This window comes from Nomia melanderi, chromosome 9 (genome assembly GCF_051020985.1).
Source record: "Nomia melanderi isolate GNS246 chromosome 9, iyNomMela1, whole genome shotgun sequence".
Taxonomy (NCBI): domain Eukaryota; kingdom Metazoa; phylum Arthropoda; class Insecta; order Hymenoptera; family Halictidae; genus Nomia; species Nomia melanderi.
The window spans coordinates 8,451,998-8,468,082 of NC_135007.1; the positions used below are offsets into that span (position 1 = coordinate 8,451,998).

Below are 16,085 nucleotides of genomic sequence, written 5' to 3' on the forward strand. Positions count from 1 at the left end.
CGAGTGTACGCCGCGAGCAGAGTGATTCCGCGACGAATTTATCGGTTGTAAATCCGAGTACCATGTTCTACGGCGCATATGGCGAATTAATGGGTAAGTGAGCTAGCTGCTCGTGTTGCTCGTGGCGCGGGATTCCCGAAATTCTTGTTCGCGTTGAGGACTGGAAACGTTTAAGGTAGTTTGGAGAACAATAAGAGCATTGTATACACGTGTTACATTGTGCACGCTAGTGAATACGTCGGGGTATTATGGATTTAGAATGAGACATGCGTCAGATACGCACGTTCATTTGACACGGGGATAAGAAACAAAGAAGGAAACTAATTTGTTCAATTAAAAGAATATAAATCTTGCAAATGAAACCTGTGACGCTTCTTCTCATTGGATGATTAATAAAATGATAATACGAAACAATGGAAAAACACTGATGATCATACTTGAAACGAAATCAATGAATAAAATCTGAAAGAAATATTGTATAGACAAAGGTAATCTATTAATTGGAACGCGCGAAGAGAATATCATTCGACAAATTACGAGATAGTAGAAGATTACAGGGAAGATAACTGTGTCATTATCGAGATATAGCGGAAACAGAAACGCAAAACAGATTCGTTTAAATTTGCAGAGAAATCGATAGTGGTCAATTAACGTTTCCCAGCTTGAAATTAACGATATTTGGTGAAAATAAAATTTCATAAATTCAGTCGCGTAGATTGTACAGGTGCACGGAACGAATTGATGTTGCGCGAAATAACTATGCACAAAGCGTAATGGTTTCGCAACAGCCAGAAATTCCAAAGTTTGATCAACCTTCCGGTGGAGAGAGGCGGTGGCCCGGATCCGCGTCACCCTTCTCCAGCTCTTTTTCTATGACGTCAGAGCGAACAGACGCGTGGGCGTCTCTGAATGAACACGCCAACCGGGGTAAGGTTATACTGTGTTGCGTGGAAGGAGCATAGTGAACTCGTAAATTAAAAAGGCCGCGAACGAGGATACGCGTCCTTAGCGTGCGAGAGATGAAAGTTCGGATTCGCGAGGATGAAACGCTGCGAAAATATTTACGGGGTTTTTACGGTATATAATAAAACCATATTTCCTTTCATGGAAAGGGAATACCGAAACGACGTGTCGATAAAAATTGCAAAGAAATTATGAACGTCCATTCAAGAATCGAATAAACAGTAAACACAGATACAAGAAACACTTAAGCTTCCATGTGAATAATAAAAATCACAAGTATGTAAAACCATAGAAAATCGATGACAGTAACAACAATAATATCAATACAACGATATAAATTGTAATATGATAATAACAACAATAACCATACTAACACGTTCCTATCACAGTTAACTTATTCGCCGCCCCAACACACAAATCACCATTCTACCAAACACAAATCCCTATTCCCCTAAAACACAGATCATTCCAAGCACACAACACACCAAGCACGGATGCATTAGAAATATCTGCAAACGCACAAGAATCGGGCACAACAGGCAGCTTCCCGGTACCACCGGCGTATCACGGTTTCCGTTGTCCGACCCCCGCGACGATATCGAATTAACGCGCCAATGGAAAATGTCCGGAGAAGTTCACCGCAACCGTTCCACCGACCTTACGCCCACGCGGGGTTGGTCGTTGGCTTGGTGAAGGGTGGCAGCGTATTTCCTGACGCCCACGCGCGCCGCCTTAGAGAAGCGGAGCGGCTGGACCAGCTCAAGAGGGGCAGGAAGGCACGACGGGGTAGAGTATTATCGATCTCTTGACCGATAGAGGCAGTCACTACGCTCTTGTGGCGGCTCACGTCAACGCGACGTGCCACGATTTTATTTTTACGCCCGCGCCACGCCGGTCGTGTAATTCCGACCGGTGACGAAAATAAGCGGGGGCGGGGGTGGACGCACGGACACGGTCCTACAGCGAAACGATGCTTTTGGCTGCACGGCGAGCGAGAAATACGCCATTAGGAGACGCGTTTGGAACGATTCTATGGATATATTTGGAGCAACTTACAGCGGGGCTGCCGGCTACGCGGGAGTCGAGGACGCACGGCGATATCTATGGGCACGGGGTTGCTGAGCCACTCGCTTCGACGCAGGCATTTATTTGTAGACTGCGGATGTTTTTGCGAATATAGATCATGGACCAATTGAGAGAAGATGGGAATGGATGTTTGTCTACGTCGACAGAGATTTTTCAGCTTTGTTAGGGCAAGGGTATCGAAATAGGTGTCTACTTTTACCTGTTTGTATTGAACACTACATAGAATTGCTTATTTTATACGTCATGTCAGTTTCATTGACTACCAAGCTAGAAGTGCACAGGGGCAAAGAAATTCTTCCACTCACGATGATCGGGCCGCCTCGGCTTTCTACGCATGATCCTTATTCACAGCGAAGCGATAGCAAAGGACGGAAGCGAAACGAACGGTGACAGAATGTGACATAACAATGCAAAACAAAATTCTTTATAATTTCGTCTCACTCCGTCGCATTCGGTATCGTTTCCGTTCATGACCATGCATGGGAAGTTGAAGCGGCCTGAACATCGTGAGTCGAAGAGTCACCTTGCTTCTGTGCACTTTTAGCTTTGACCGATGGAGCTAACGTGTATAGTACACACACAGTCTCGGGCAGCTACTAAAGGGGAGATCGTGGGGGAACACTGTTTTTGAGTTACTAGTGTGAGGTAAGTAAGTTAGACACCTTTGTGTTAGGGTATGAGATGCAGATTGCTTTGAGGATGATGCTTTAATGATTTGATCACTGTTGGGGAGTCTTGGTTGAACTGTTTGTAGAGCATTGTTATGCGTTGTATTTTATTAATATTCTGGACAGCTTTCACGTCCTGAGTCAGTCTTGAAAGTTGAAAAGTGACGGAAGCAAGAGGACTTTTCTATTAAAGATGTTTGCGTCAATAGCTATAGAAGCACATGATCTTATTGGCCGAGAGATCTTATTGACGAAGACAGCGGACGGAACAGAATGCGACAGAGTGAGGTGTAACAAACGTTGACATCGAATTTCGTTTCTATGCAGCGGCGGCTTTCTGTGTCTACCGAATCTCCGGGATGCGGAGGCTAGGCTACTATGTTTCCTGAGAGAACAGGGTGGAGCGTGCGACCGATTCCCCTTGCACCTGTGCAATTTTGGCTTTTAGGATTGACTCAGAATGTGAGAACTGCATGATAGGTAGAGGTTTACGTAACTGAAGGATTTTTTAATTTTGAAAATGTGGCTGATAACGAGAAAATTAATTATAGAAAATTAGAGCAATTGAGGAAAGGTTTCTTAGAGATAAAAAATTCTCTGAATTTCTCTTCAATCCTAAAAAAGGTAAAACATTTGAGGAAACGTTTCTTAAAGATATTAAATGGTCGATTAATTTTTGTTAGATCTCGGTTGATAATGTTTAATCGGAATAAAACATTCGTTATGCCTCAGAAGGTTTTTAAAGTTATCGAATACACCCCTCTCTTCCAGTTACAATGTATTCATACGTTGAGTCTATCAGCCTATTACATTCGAGCGAATGTTTCCGGATGCGTGGCGAGATTCCACGATTTTCCAGCGAGCCTGGTATGTATCGAGATTTCACTTAAATGAATTCGCCTGGAGATCTTCGTACTCTCGTAAAAACATTCACGGAGCGTCTAACGTTTGCGTAATTCGCATCTAGAAGCGTTTTCTATTTCTTACATCCTCGCGGAAATGAACACGATCGATGATCGATCAAGAATATAAATAAAAGTACAGTAAAATCTTGATTGCAGTTTTTCTTTCGCACAGCTAATATTCACGAACAACTATCGATCTTTTAAAAATAGATATGACAATAAACGTCCTTAAAAATTCATAACTGTTCAAGCTCGACACGTTCCCTTGACAGTAATTGAACCGGCACAGTCGTCTTGCCTTTGAAACTATGTCAAACTTACTGCTACGTTTCAATATAAAACCATTCATACCCACAACCATGAAAATTACAACGCAGTAATCCAAGCCATAACTGCAACGGAACACAATTATTAAATCTTTCGCGATATTTTTTGCAATCTTTTATGGACAACGATACCGATCACTTTTGTTACCGCAGTATCTCTTTTCCTCGCTTCGAGCGTTCCTCCGTTCCAATGTCGAAATGATATTAAATGCCGAACAATGAACAATCGCGTGCATCCGTGTCGTCAATAGCAGATCGCGCAATTAATTCGCATTCACGAAAAGCGTGGCTGCGGCAAGGTCAAAGGGAAAGAGGAAAAATACGGTAATTACCGCACGTCACAGAGTTTTCGTCGCGTATTTGCCGGTGGTGTTGCGTAACGGGGAAGAGGTAAATAGTCGTTACAGGTAGCTTATAGTTTTACCGCGTGCGCCGCGCCGGCTCTACTGTCAAGCCGAGGCGGGGCGTGTTGACGTAAAACGAAAGGCGTTTATCGTATCGTTCGTCTGCATTGAAAAGCTTCCCTCTATTTCGACGGTGCGGTGTTCCGTTCCGTTCTATTCCACCCCGGCAGCTCTTTCCATTGTACGCGTCGACGACTCGACGGGTTCAAAAGAAATCCGGAGAATTCCGTTTTAAGACACGCTGTAACGAACGTCTGCGATCGACACGCGACGCCTGGGAATAAATAAAACGGTTTTCCCATTGAGAAATACGTTGCCCACTGGCCAAATCGATTAACTCCATTAACAGAATGTTTTATCAATTTTATTCTTAAAGATTTTCAATGATCTCTTAACTTTCGTATTTAATACTAGGTTTATGGGCATTTATTGCTTATTATCGTTTATTATATTGTTCCTAGAGAAGTTAGTGTGCGTTCATTTAGATCTTGGAAATCGTAGGCTTAAGAATTGACGATTACGATACATATTCCTGTAATTGCGTCGATCAACATTGACATGTACGTTTAGCAAATCATGTTCATAGGGTTGAATATGCGTCAAATTGAAATCGTAAAACAAGAGTTAAAGTCAATGGTTTTAGTGTTGGGTTTAGTAGCAAGAAATGGGAAGAATTCCTTTGATCGTGCAAAGATTGTAATATTAATGATAACATTTATGATTTATGCGGTGCTTGTACAAGTAAACGTGGAAACATGATCAGTACTGATTTGCTACTGAAATCTTGGAACAACTGAATTTTGGAAAGTATAGTGGAAGAAGCTTACTGTTTTTTAAGCAGTTGATCTCGAAAAGGTTAATAGGTGATTACGGGTACGGATATCAAGAATATTAGTAAATTACAAAGAGTTCGAGTATTCTGAGTGGAACAGGATTCGCAAGGTACACGCGCGAGATTAGCGGTACGTTGAATAAAGTTAAGTTACACGAACGCAGCAGCTAAATTATTTGAACACTATACACATCGTGTCACGACCCAACTCTACGCGCATGTATTCTGTCAGTAATCGACTTATGCAAGCTCGAATACCCTGCTTTCGATCCAATAAAATTTCTTCGATTTTTATAGTGATAACAATGTCACCACGAACATGGTGTTAGCTACAAAATAATACTATTACGGATATAACGTTACAAAGAATACAAATCGCAAACTCACATTTATAATTTACTATCAGAAGTTCCATCGGGCGTATCATAACACTCAACACACATCCAACGTCAAACGTCAATAGATCCTTTATTTTCTACAATTTCCGATAAGATGACGCTATAAATACACAAAATCCCGCGGTGTAATGACTCGATAAGCGGAAAATGACGACAGTAGACTTCATTAACGTTCATCCGAAAGATTCAAAACAATTCCGTGAAAATCATTTGACAAGCAATTTTCCTCGCTGCAGCCGCATCGAACGATAATTCATTGAACACGTATCAAAGTGTTTTTTTATTAATCGAACGTGTCCTGTTTCTCGGAACACGGCGAACCGACGGTTTACCGGCTTGATTCGATTACCGGTCCCAGAACGAGGATCTACAACAGTGACGTTAACGCAAATTACAACGTAATCTGCATAAGCGTCCTCGGAACACCGAACAGGCAGAATAAACTTGTTCACTCTTTAGTCTTCTTTCCAAATAGCGTTACGTCATTTATACGAGCCACGTGAAACGCGAACGGCGCGGCGCGGCGACCGAGTCAAGTGCGCGAGTACTGAAATCGCGTTTTCCCGGAACAATGGCCAGGCCGGGACACAAAGAAACGGCGGAAGATTAATTCCGCGTGATGCCGTTTCGCGGGAAAACGCGACAACGGCCCCGGCGAAACGCTGGATCCGCGGAATCCGTGACGAAACGGACGTTTCGAATTTCACGACGGAAACCCAATGGAACTGCCACCGAGAGAAACGCGGTCGAAGAGTGATTGTAGCTCGCTGGCTGGCTGTATTTCAGTTTCAGAGGTATCGGCAAGCAGGCATTGTCATTTTACAGGGAGAAATCAAGCATAACGGTAGCCCTTTCTGCATCCTAGATCGCATCTGCGCTACCCGTGCTTCATTGGGAAAATGATACTTAATTCTTTTTCAAGCAACACGGTCTCTATAAATGTCTACGTATCGGGTGTTCATTTAGCCTTTTGTTATTTTAACCTCCTTCAGTTCGTACGTACACACGGTGGGTATATCGTGTTGCATGAAACAGTTGAGTTCAGTATCGATAGCTTCGAAGTATCAATTGTTGATTTGTCTAGGGACTAGAGGTTTTATGTATGGATGAGAAAGGAATGATAGTGACACTTAATTTCGATGTGGAACGACAGTAATAATAGGAAGAATTATTGTTAAGATTATGGCTTAATATTTCTCATTCTATTAATATTTATACTAATTAATATTCCTTAGTCTCACAGTGTTTCATTGAAAGAGTTCATTTTCTTTCTGAGAAATGTTGTACAGTGATAACACAGTAACAGTGCAAGTCAAAAATAATTCTGAACTGAATCGATCTGTTAAGTCCATTGAATTACATTTCCCTTTTCTGGATCCTGGCTTTTAAGTATCATACGCATGGGATTTAAGTGTTTCTCATTAAAACTGTTAACACTGCGATATTTTATATAGCTTTTTTACAACTTATTCTTGCAAATTATTCCCGGGGAAACATCGTTATCGTTACCTTTTTACTGGCCACTTGCCTTCAGAATTTATACGTACTTAAACTGGTGGCACAAGCGCGAGCATTCTAGCGTTAAAAGCACCGGTAAGAGTGAACTCGCGTGCAGCCTGACGACAAACCCGGAGAAACACTGTCCGTTACATTGCAAATCACGGCTGTACCCGGCGAGCACTACCTGCGATTGATAAAGCTCGGTTACGCTCGTTTGTTCGGCGCTGCTCGCGAATACATTAGCCCCAAAGGAGAAACGGCTTTCGACTCTCGATACCGCGATTCCAACTTTACGTGGTTTCGATTTTACTTCGGGTAGACGGTTCTCCTGCAAATTGCCTGCGAGCTTCGATTTTACAACTTTTATTTTCAACGAGTTTGCGGTATTTTCATCGACCACTGGCTAGTCAACGTGAACGTTACATTAACATAATATCGTGTCAGACTCATGGCGAAGAGTTCAAACAGAATTTAACAAACATAAATATTATTCGTTTGGATAGAAATGAAATATTGTGTCTCCGTTATCAATGATTATACTTTAGAAGAGAAGTTGATATAAAACATGCCTAGAATTGTTCTCTTATTTTCAATTAATTATTAACTATAAGATAATTATATCATAGTTTATATAATAACAATTTAAAACCATTGAATATGAATAAGAGGATATGAATATTTTGGATCAAAATTTGCTTTCTCCAACTTCACGTTGTGTCGCTCTAAAACACTTACGAGAATCATATAATTGTTTAGATAAATTATTTTGTGGATCACAGTGTTTTTGAATATTGTTTTTCTATTTATAGAAACTGCGTTCATACGTGTGGTTTTATTGTCAAGGATTAATTTTTCGGTATGGTGACTTTTGAGAGAATTCGTCGAAAATTAGCCTTTGAAATCGGAGAACGAAGGTATCAATAAATGTTTAACATTAAATGAAAATGCGGCACGAACAAGCACTCGTTCCGGCGAAGTACTATAATGAGTACTTACTCACGACAATGTACACATTCTTACGTTGCATGGATCGCGAAGTGCACTCGACGGGCTGCACTCCGCCGGCCGAGTATGCCGCAATGTGGACGCAATTCATGTAACAACGTTGTTTCGTTTGACAGGGGAACAGGTACGACCACGAGGGTGACTCAAGTTGAATTTCATCCAAGACAACACTCTGCGGATTTACAATATTATACGAATATCGTGAAGCATAATTCAGATGATGTAAAAATGAACTCTGTGATTTTTAGTTCATCGTAAGTTGAATGGCTCGAAATAACAGTCTAGCTTTAATTAGATATTAATATCACAGTTATTAATGTTGATAATTAATAATACTTCATATTATTAATAACATTGTCATATTAGTGTTTAATTGATGTAAGAACATTTCGCAAATCTTTTTTTCGAGAACTTAGAAACAGTAGTTAGGCTGCTATTATTTCGAGCCACTTGTTAATTATCAGCTAATTAATTAATTTTAAAAGAATTCGATCATTTTACAATTGAGATGATTGGGATGATTTAAATATAAAAAGCTAAAAGTACAGACATGTCCCAGTCAGTTAACGCATCCCCAAACTTTCAGAGTTAATAATTGTTACGTTCTATTCACGTTCCCGGGTTCTCGACGTCAAAACGCTAATAGCGCTAGCGTGAATCACTTTTTGGCAAGGATCTACAAGAAACGTGCAGCAAACGTTCTACAGAGCTTCCGTGATGGAGTATACCAAAGAGAACGTTTTTTCTTAACATTACAACTATCAGGCAGGGTCAAATAGCTCATTTTGGATTTCTTCTTCTACGATCGTTAAAAGATACATACGCTTTGCTGAACAGTTTTTATATCAATTAATTTACTAATGTGTTTTTTCAAATATGAATCAATTGAAATCTGAAGAAATTCATTGTTTTAGATTGTATAAGAGGCTACACGTTAGGCAATTTAACTATTTGATAGTTTTAACTTTATTGCATCGCTACAAGCGATGGATATGAGTTTTCTGAGGTTTCGTATTATATATGTTACACTGAAAAAAAAAGTATAAAAGGCTCAAACCCATAGCTCGCATGCCTCAATGTGTAGAACACCCTTTAGAGACCTTACAAAAGCTTGTGTCTCTGTTACATGAAAGTTAATAGAGTCGTATAATTACGTGTTACAAAAGGATTGACTTTGGGGCCTATATCGATCAAGTACTTTGTACTTTGATCAACAAGTATGCACATTCGATTCGATTAAAATAATTCAACTACATCATTGGAAGTATTTATTGCATGCACCACAATATTATGAATAATACTATTGAATCTGATTTTGCGAAGTCGCTAAAGAATAAACGTTAAAATTATTGATTGAAAATTGCAGAATGTTATTTTCTTAGACTCATCTACATTCCCAATTATGAGCATAAATGTAATTACAGATCCTCGTTTTAAAAAACCTTGTATATGGATTGGAAAAGCAACTCGTAACACTTGTTACGAAGAAAATTAAAACCTTCGGTGGGATACTCTGATTAATTGTTCCCATTCGAACGCAGGTACATATTAATGACCATAATTTGTGAGATGAAGCATCGATATCCAGCATTTTTCTGTGTTAATTAACCGCACGACTCAATGCGTTGAGCAAAAAAACACGAGAAGATCGTTAATTAAGATACATCGAGATTCGATCAAAATTTAAATTAACTATTAACACGGACCTTGATAAGCTGTTTGGTAGGTCAAATTATTCTGTTTCGAACTTAGGTGTGGTAATCACGTTAATAGGAGAAATATCTATAGTCTTGCAAGAATTTTACTGTTTATCTCTTTAATATTACTTTAATACTTCGAATGGGAATATTATTCTGTTAATCAACGGTACGCGTGGATGCTGCAACTCTACAGTCTGAATGAAAGGAAAGCTAATTAAGTATATGAATAATTCAACTAATATCTAGCAGGAATGGAAGAAATATGTAAAGCAATAGGAAATGGAAATAAGTATTATACAAATGTGATAATAGTCCCGAAACGTTGTGTAGTCTTCGTATTTAACATCTTTTCCATCGGCAATTATTTAATACTCCTTCACACTTCAATCATTATCGATTAACATACCGGTTAAAATCTAAAAAATTTCATACGTTCTTCCATCGAAACAGAAGTCATTGTGAATGAACAAGTTAATCCGTGTAACACATTTTAATCACTCCCCTCGAGATTATTATTTAAAAGAAACTCGTTAAGCTTCTCTCTGATACAGAACGGTCATTGAAACGGGTATTTCATAATGCTAATGAATGTTAAACACCCGCATAAATTCTCAAGCATGCTCTCAATTACTAAAAATGTTCTTTCAGGGCAGAACATTCATGAACTCAATTTTATTTTCCAATTTATATAGGAAAATTAATATTTATACGTTAATCAAATATATTCCGTATACAAACAAATAAAATTCAGTTTGAAAAATGAAATAATATACCCTGATATTCGTAACTGAGTCAATAAACAAATTAAATACACACTGCTAGTCGAAATTTTCCAATTTTCCATCGATTCATCGAGTATTCCGCGTGTAAAGCTTGTTCAAGTCGATATCAATTTCTTCCGGCAAACACGAGATTATTAACAATTGCTTGAATTTACTAAAAAATCTCGAAATTTGCCACTCAACGAAATTAACAGACAAGAAAGCCGATGCTCGGACTCGAAGTAGTCGAATGACATTTGTGTTTGTTGAGATCCTGGCCGCGAGTTCGACGCGAGATTACAAAGCAAAGGGTTGAGGGTTTTAAAATGTACCGTGTACGGTGGAAATAAATTTTGGTAAGTCGAGGGATCAATAAATATTGGATACTCCAGGCACATCGAGATGAAATACCGATGCAACCGGTCGATCGCAGCACGCCGGCGATAATCGGGAACACCGACGGAGAAGTTAAGTACCGGGAACGGTTTATTGCCGTCGTAATTCCGCCTTTAACAGCACGCTGTCCGCTTCTGTCGGGTACGTTCTCGTTAATAATCCCCGCGATCTCGAGGAAAACCGCGTTCAACCGTTTGCGGTCCTGCGTCCCGTCGAACGCTCGGTTCTCAAGCTGATCACAAGGCGCGTTGCGCTTCGGAAAAAGAAAAACGAAATCGTGTCTGTGTAATCCAGTCACGCATTTTAAAGCTATCCCGGCGGTGGTCGGCGTTTACCCGGTTCCGACGAAGTTAACCCATTTGCATCATACGACAAAATGAAAAACACAGCTGTATCACCAAATTTCGATGTTGTTGCCAGAAGTTATTGGAATGATATGTTTTCGTTCTGTAAGTTTGAAATACCTGTTCACCGCTGTTAGAATTACAAATTTCCACTTTGATCTAGTACTTTGCATTATTTATTGTTGACAATTTATTTATTCTGTTCGCCAGTATATGTGCTCTGGTGATAATGGCCAGCGAAATTGATTATTTATGCTAATGATGTAGATAGGTTAATTATTACTATATTACTTGATCTTGCAGGATCTTTAACAGATTAATTGCCAGTGATATTTTTAGTCTTTAGCTGGAGTGCTGATATTGTTTTTTCGAATATATTTTTGTTCGAAATAATATAGCAGCGGAGTACTTAATACATTTGTTTAATTTTAAGAGTAATTTATTGTTTTGTCGACTGAAAATCAACGGATGAAATAATTTACTTTAGAATGTTTGAAAAATTCCAGAAGCTTTCGAATCGAAACACTCAAATGTCGATTAAGTGCACCCGAAGCTAAAATTTCTGAAGAATCTTCGCAAATCCTTTGAACAGCATCAAATATACAAGTATTTATCGTAATTCACCTTTTAATTTTCAGAAAATTATGATATTAAAGTAGTGTGATAAAATAAATTATATTTTACTGTATGTAATTATACTACATTTAATCATGACTCATTTTTGACTGAACCTACCGTCCATCTGATATTTCGTCGTTTAATAGTCAATTCTCTGCTAACGAGGCACGCTGGGAATATGAGATTCAACACGGTCAAACAATTCAATAAAAAGTTTATTAGTTACATTTACCTCTAGTAGACATTACAAACTAGTTTCATCATTTCTAGAGTTTTATTGCCCAATAAAAATCACTTCGCAAAGAGGTGATTCCTCGATTCACGGATTAGTCGATAGGAACGTGAATTTACGTAACACGTTCGCGAATCAATTATCAGGGAACAACGATCAGAAGAATGAATGCATAGAGGAAGATTTTCGATCGGGGGCGAACTGTTGCAATTGATTGCAATGACGAACGTTAGGCTCCCATTGAATTAAGTTGGATAAGTAAGCTCTGGCCGTGTATTTTTTCCAGTGGGTCGCCGATTTCATCGCGAATAATTCGCATAGACGTGACAAATTGCACGCCGCTTGAAAATAACAACGCCGCGGACACGCTCGTGCATCGAAAGGTTGATTTGCTGCTCGACCGACGACGCGACGGCAGGGCCAACGACCGACGAAATATTATGCAATGCGTTTTCAATGGGCATGAGGGTCCCTGACGGGCAAGCATCCCGCGTTCTACCATCTTCGTTAAAAATATACATCGATGAACGTGCTCGCCGATGTCGATCAATGATCCGCCATCCTACTTACTTTACGCCTCACTGACACAGATTCACGTTTCATCGAGGACGAGAGTCATTCCACGGGAATATTGAATCTTATTACTCCAAGAATTTCAGAGATTAATCGACGGTGAACTCTAAATTCTCCTCGTTTCGAAGGGGAAATTCAATGATATATGTTGGATACGCAGAAAATAATACCAAAAACGAGATATTAATATAAGACTGATGGTTGGAGTGACAAAGGTTAATGTATTTACTTTAGGATATGTTTTTTATATTTATTATAGATCGTAGTAACAATAAAGCTATGCTCGCATTCCTAATTTCACCCGATATCTTGGGTAAGTAATTTAATAAATTATTTCAAACAATCTAATATGTGTGACGCGACAAGACTGCCGATGTGACAATAAAAATAACGCTATATTTAGGTTCCTAACTTCAGGTTGATATTTTGGGCAAATAAATAATTTAATGAATAGTTTCAAACAATCTAATATATGCAACACAACAAGACTGTCGATGTAACAATAACAATAAAGCTATGTTTAGATTTCTAGCTGTAGTTGATATTTTGGGTGAATGAATGTAAAGAACTTAATAAACAATTTAAAAGTCCAATTTAATAAATAATTTAATATATGTAACGCAATGAGACCATCGATGTACATATACAAGACATTGTTGCCAATTTTGAAAAATTGATTTCCGCTCATAGGAACATCGATATTGTCCCATCGCGCGCCGTTCGGCGCGTGAAAATAGCGTTCTCGCGTTGCGCAACGATCGAAGAGGACGCGGTAGGGCAGCGAGAGCGCGCGTGGCCGTCCAACGATCGCAGAAATCCGCGAACCGGCAATTTTTCGCGGAGCACGACGGAATAATATTCCCCTCCGCTCGAGAATCTAGGCCAGCAAATGCCGGTTTATGCAACAGCTCTGTGGCCGCCTATATCCGTGCCCGAACAGCCGCTCTTAAATTCTTTAGCGCGTCGATGCGCGATCAATTATTTATCAATTTTCTGCCGCGAACTGCTTATCTATAGGCCCTCGCGGCCACGATACGTGCCTTGTCTTGCTGGCTGGTTCCGAAGGCTTGTTCGATTTCACCGTTCCCTCGTACTCTCTCCTACCGGAATGGTATGTATCTTCGATTTTTAAAGGAATTTCTATGCCGTTCATCACTTATGTTCATTCGCCTTGCTCTTTCTTTTCTTCGTTTTATTTGCGGACTGATAAGACACTCGAATCACCGCTTCTCTGCGCCCACCGATCGTTTCGGGACTTCGGCGCGCACTGGTCTCTATCGTCGAACGACACACGCATTTATACTTTCGCGAGGTCTAGACGCTTCCATGGCCGATCTTTCCAGATTCGACACGGGGGAAACTATTTATTTTAATAGTATTCGTACTGTGAGATACTATTTATTACTTTTCGGATGTTCAACGCTTTTCAAACACTAATAATCGCGGGATAAATATGTTTATTTCGAACATTCGACAATCGAACATTCGAGATAGTTCGTTGCTGTTTCGAGAACGATCGATTATTCTCGTGTTTTCACCGGCTTTCTAATGAAAGGAATGGATTAAACTTGAAACTTTTAAAACTCGTGGAACAATGATCAGCGATACGAGACATTGGATTAACTGAAATATAAAGTCGAGATTTCCTCGACGTTTCTTATGAAAAACCATTTCCTATTGTAATTCTACTTTTCTAAACATATTTCTAAAAATTTCAATTCCACAAAGATTCACAGTCTACTAATAACTTTTAATACTGTTACACTCCTACAGTCCAAATTATTTTACTACTTTTTCACTTATTAAAAAAGTAGAAGCACATAGTCTAATAATTTGCTTACACTATTCTCTTTAAAAGTATCCACAACAAAACGAGAAAAAAAAAAATAAATTGATAAAAGTAAATAAATAAAATTCCATTAAAAAACGGAAACACGACTGAATCAAAGAAGATTTGAACAAATGTAGCGAAGTCAATCGTCGAAGGTTCTTCGTGAGAATGCCAAACTTTGCACGGAACATACGTGAATCTTGTCCGCCATTAAGACGCTGAATGCCATTGGGGTCACGTGACCCCAACCAAATCGAATTACTATAGTTCATTCAACCAAACGGTGTTTATTTGAGAACATTTGTATATTACAAACAATGCTAGCTAATGCGGCGATACTGAGCAAGATGACCGCGCAATAATAATAGCGCGATTCAGCCAAATAATTTAATATTATATCTTTACCATTTTCTGTATTTTGCTCTATGAAATCGTGCGGCGTTCAACGTGTTAAGCACTTACGAAGTTCCGCAGACCCCGTATCGTTTTCTCGATAAAATCGCGCCCGTCGCGGTATGGATTTTCTATCCCCGTGCGAGCATAACAGGCTGAGTATACTTATAATTTACAATATTCCCAGTGTGTCACTCGCGTTCGCCATATTTTACCGGCTAAAGCTTGCCTCATCCTTGGCGCGAGTATACATACAGCCCGGAATAAATTATTTAAAGCGGGTACGGCGGGAACGGAATGCACTTCCTTTGATTTACACGATTGATGCTGTACATAAAATCCATCGGAAACTGTATTGACACGAAACAAACAGCGTCTGCCGCGTGAAAATCAAATTTTGCGATCGCGAACACCGGAATGATAGAATCCAGACAAACGAGCGATGGTTCTCGTGTGACAGAACATTTCCAACATTTTGTCAGGTAAGAGTTTCTTCGTACAACAGATTAACCTGTTAACTGTGGAACTTAGTTTAAAAAATCTCTCGCTTTGAGCAATAAAATTAGAAAATTAAATGTGTACTCGTTAAACGTGGGACGAATGCACTTATATTTTAATGAAAAACCAAAGCAAAACAAAGAAGAATTACATGTTTATCTGAAAAAGTAGATAATTCATCGTTGAAAGAATTAATATCATTTCAAGTTTCAAGATGACACGTATACTCGTCGAATGCAGTTAACTAATTAAGGATAAAAGTAGTGTTTTAATTTTCTTTTTCTCAATATCGATGAATAGTCTGTTCGAATAATTATCTTTGATAAATATTTATTCGACACGGCGTAAATAAAGTTTGACTTTCCGCTTCAATGTTATTACAGTTTTTCACTTATATCTCACGTCCATCTAAAACTTTTTATGGTTTGGAATGATTATTGCGCAATTACCTGTGCGCACATGAATGTATAATATCGCTGCAAGTCGTTCAGACGATTTACATTTCTCATGGCTCATAAGGTGGAAGTTTTATACGGGCGGCATTAATACCGACGATTCTGTAAACAAACAGTAACTACCGAAACCATAACGGAAGCGTGTTATCTCTGAGTAAATGCGTACGCAAGAATTTGATCTATCATAAATTGCGAAT

General features: G+C 39.2%; 1 protein-coding gene across 4 annotated transcripts in view; it reads right to left on the reverse strand.

Moving 5' to 3' along the window:
* The window catches only part of LOC116427838 (terminal nucleotidyltransferase 5C), a 179,144-nt gene that overhangs the window by 18,157 nt on the left and 144,902 nt on the right, over nucleotides 1–16,085 (reverse strand). Inside the window, exon 1 of one of the 4 annotated variants that reach the window (XM_031978645.2) lies at nucleotides 5,572–5,645. The exons of the other annotated variants lie outside the window; for them this stretch is intronic. The gene's annotated coding sequence lies outside the window, so the exon portion shown is untranslated. Of the gene's footprint in view, nucleotides 1–5,571; nucleotides 5,646–16,085 lie in introns of those variants that run through there. 4 annotated transcript variants of the gene reach the window in all.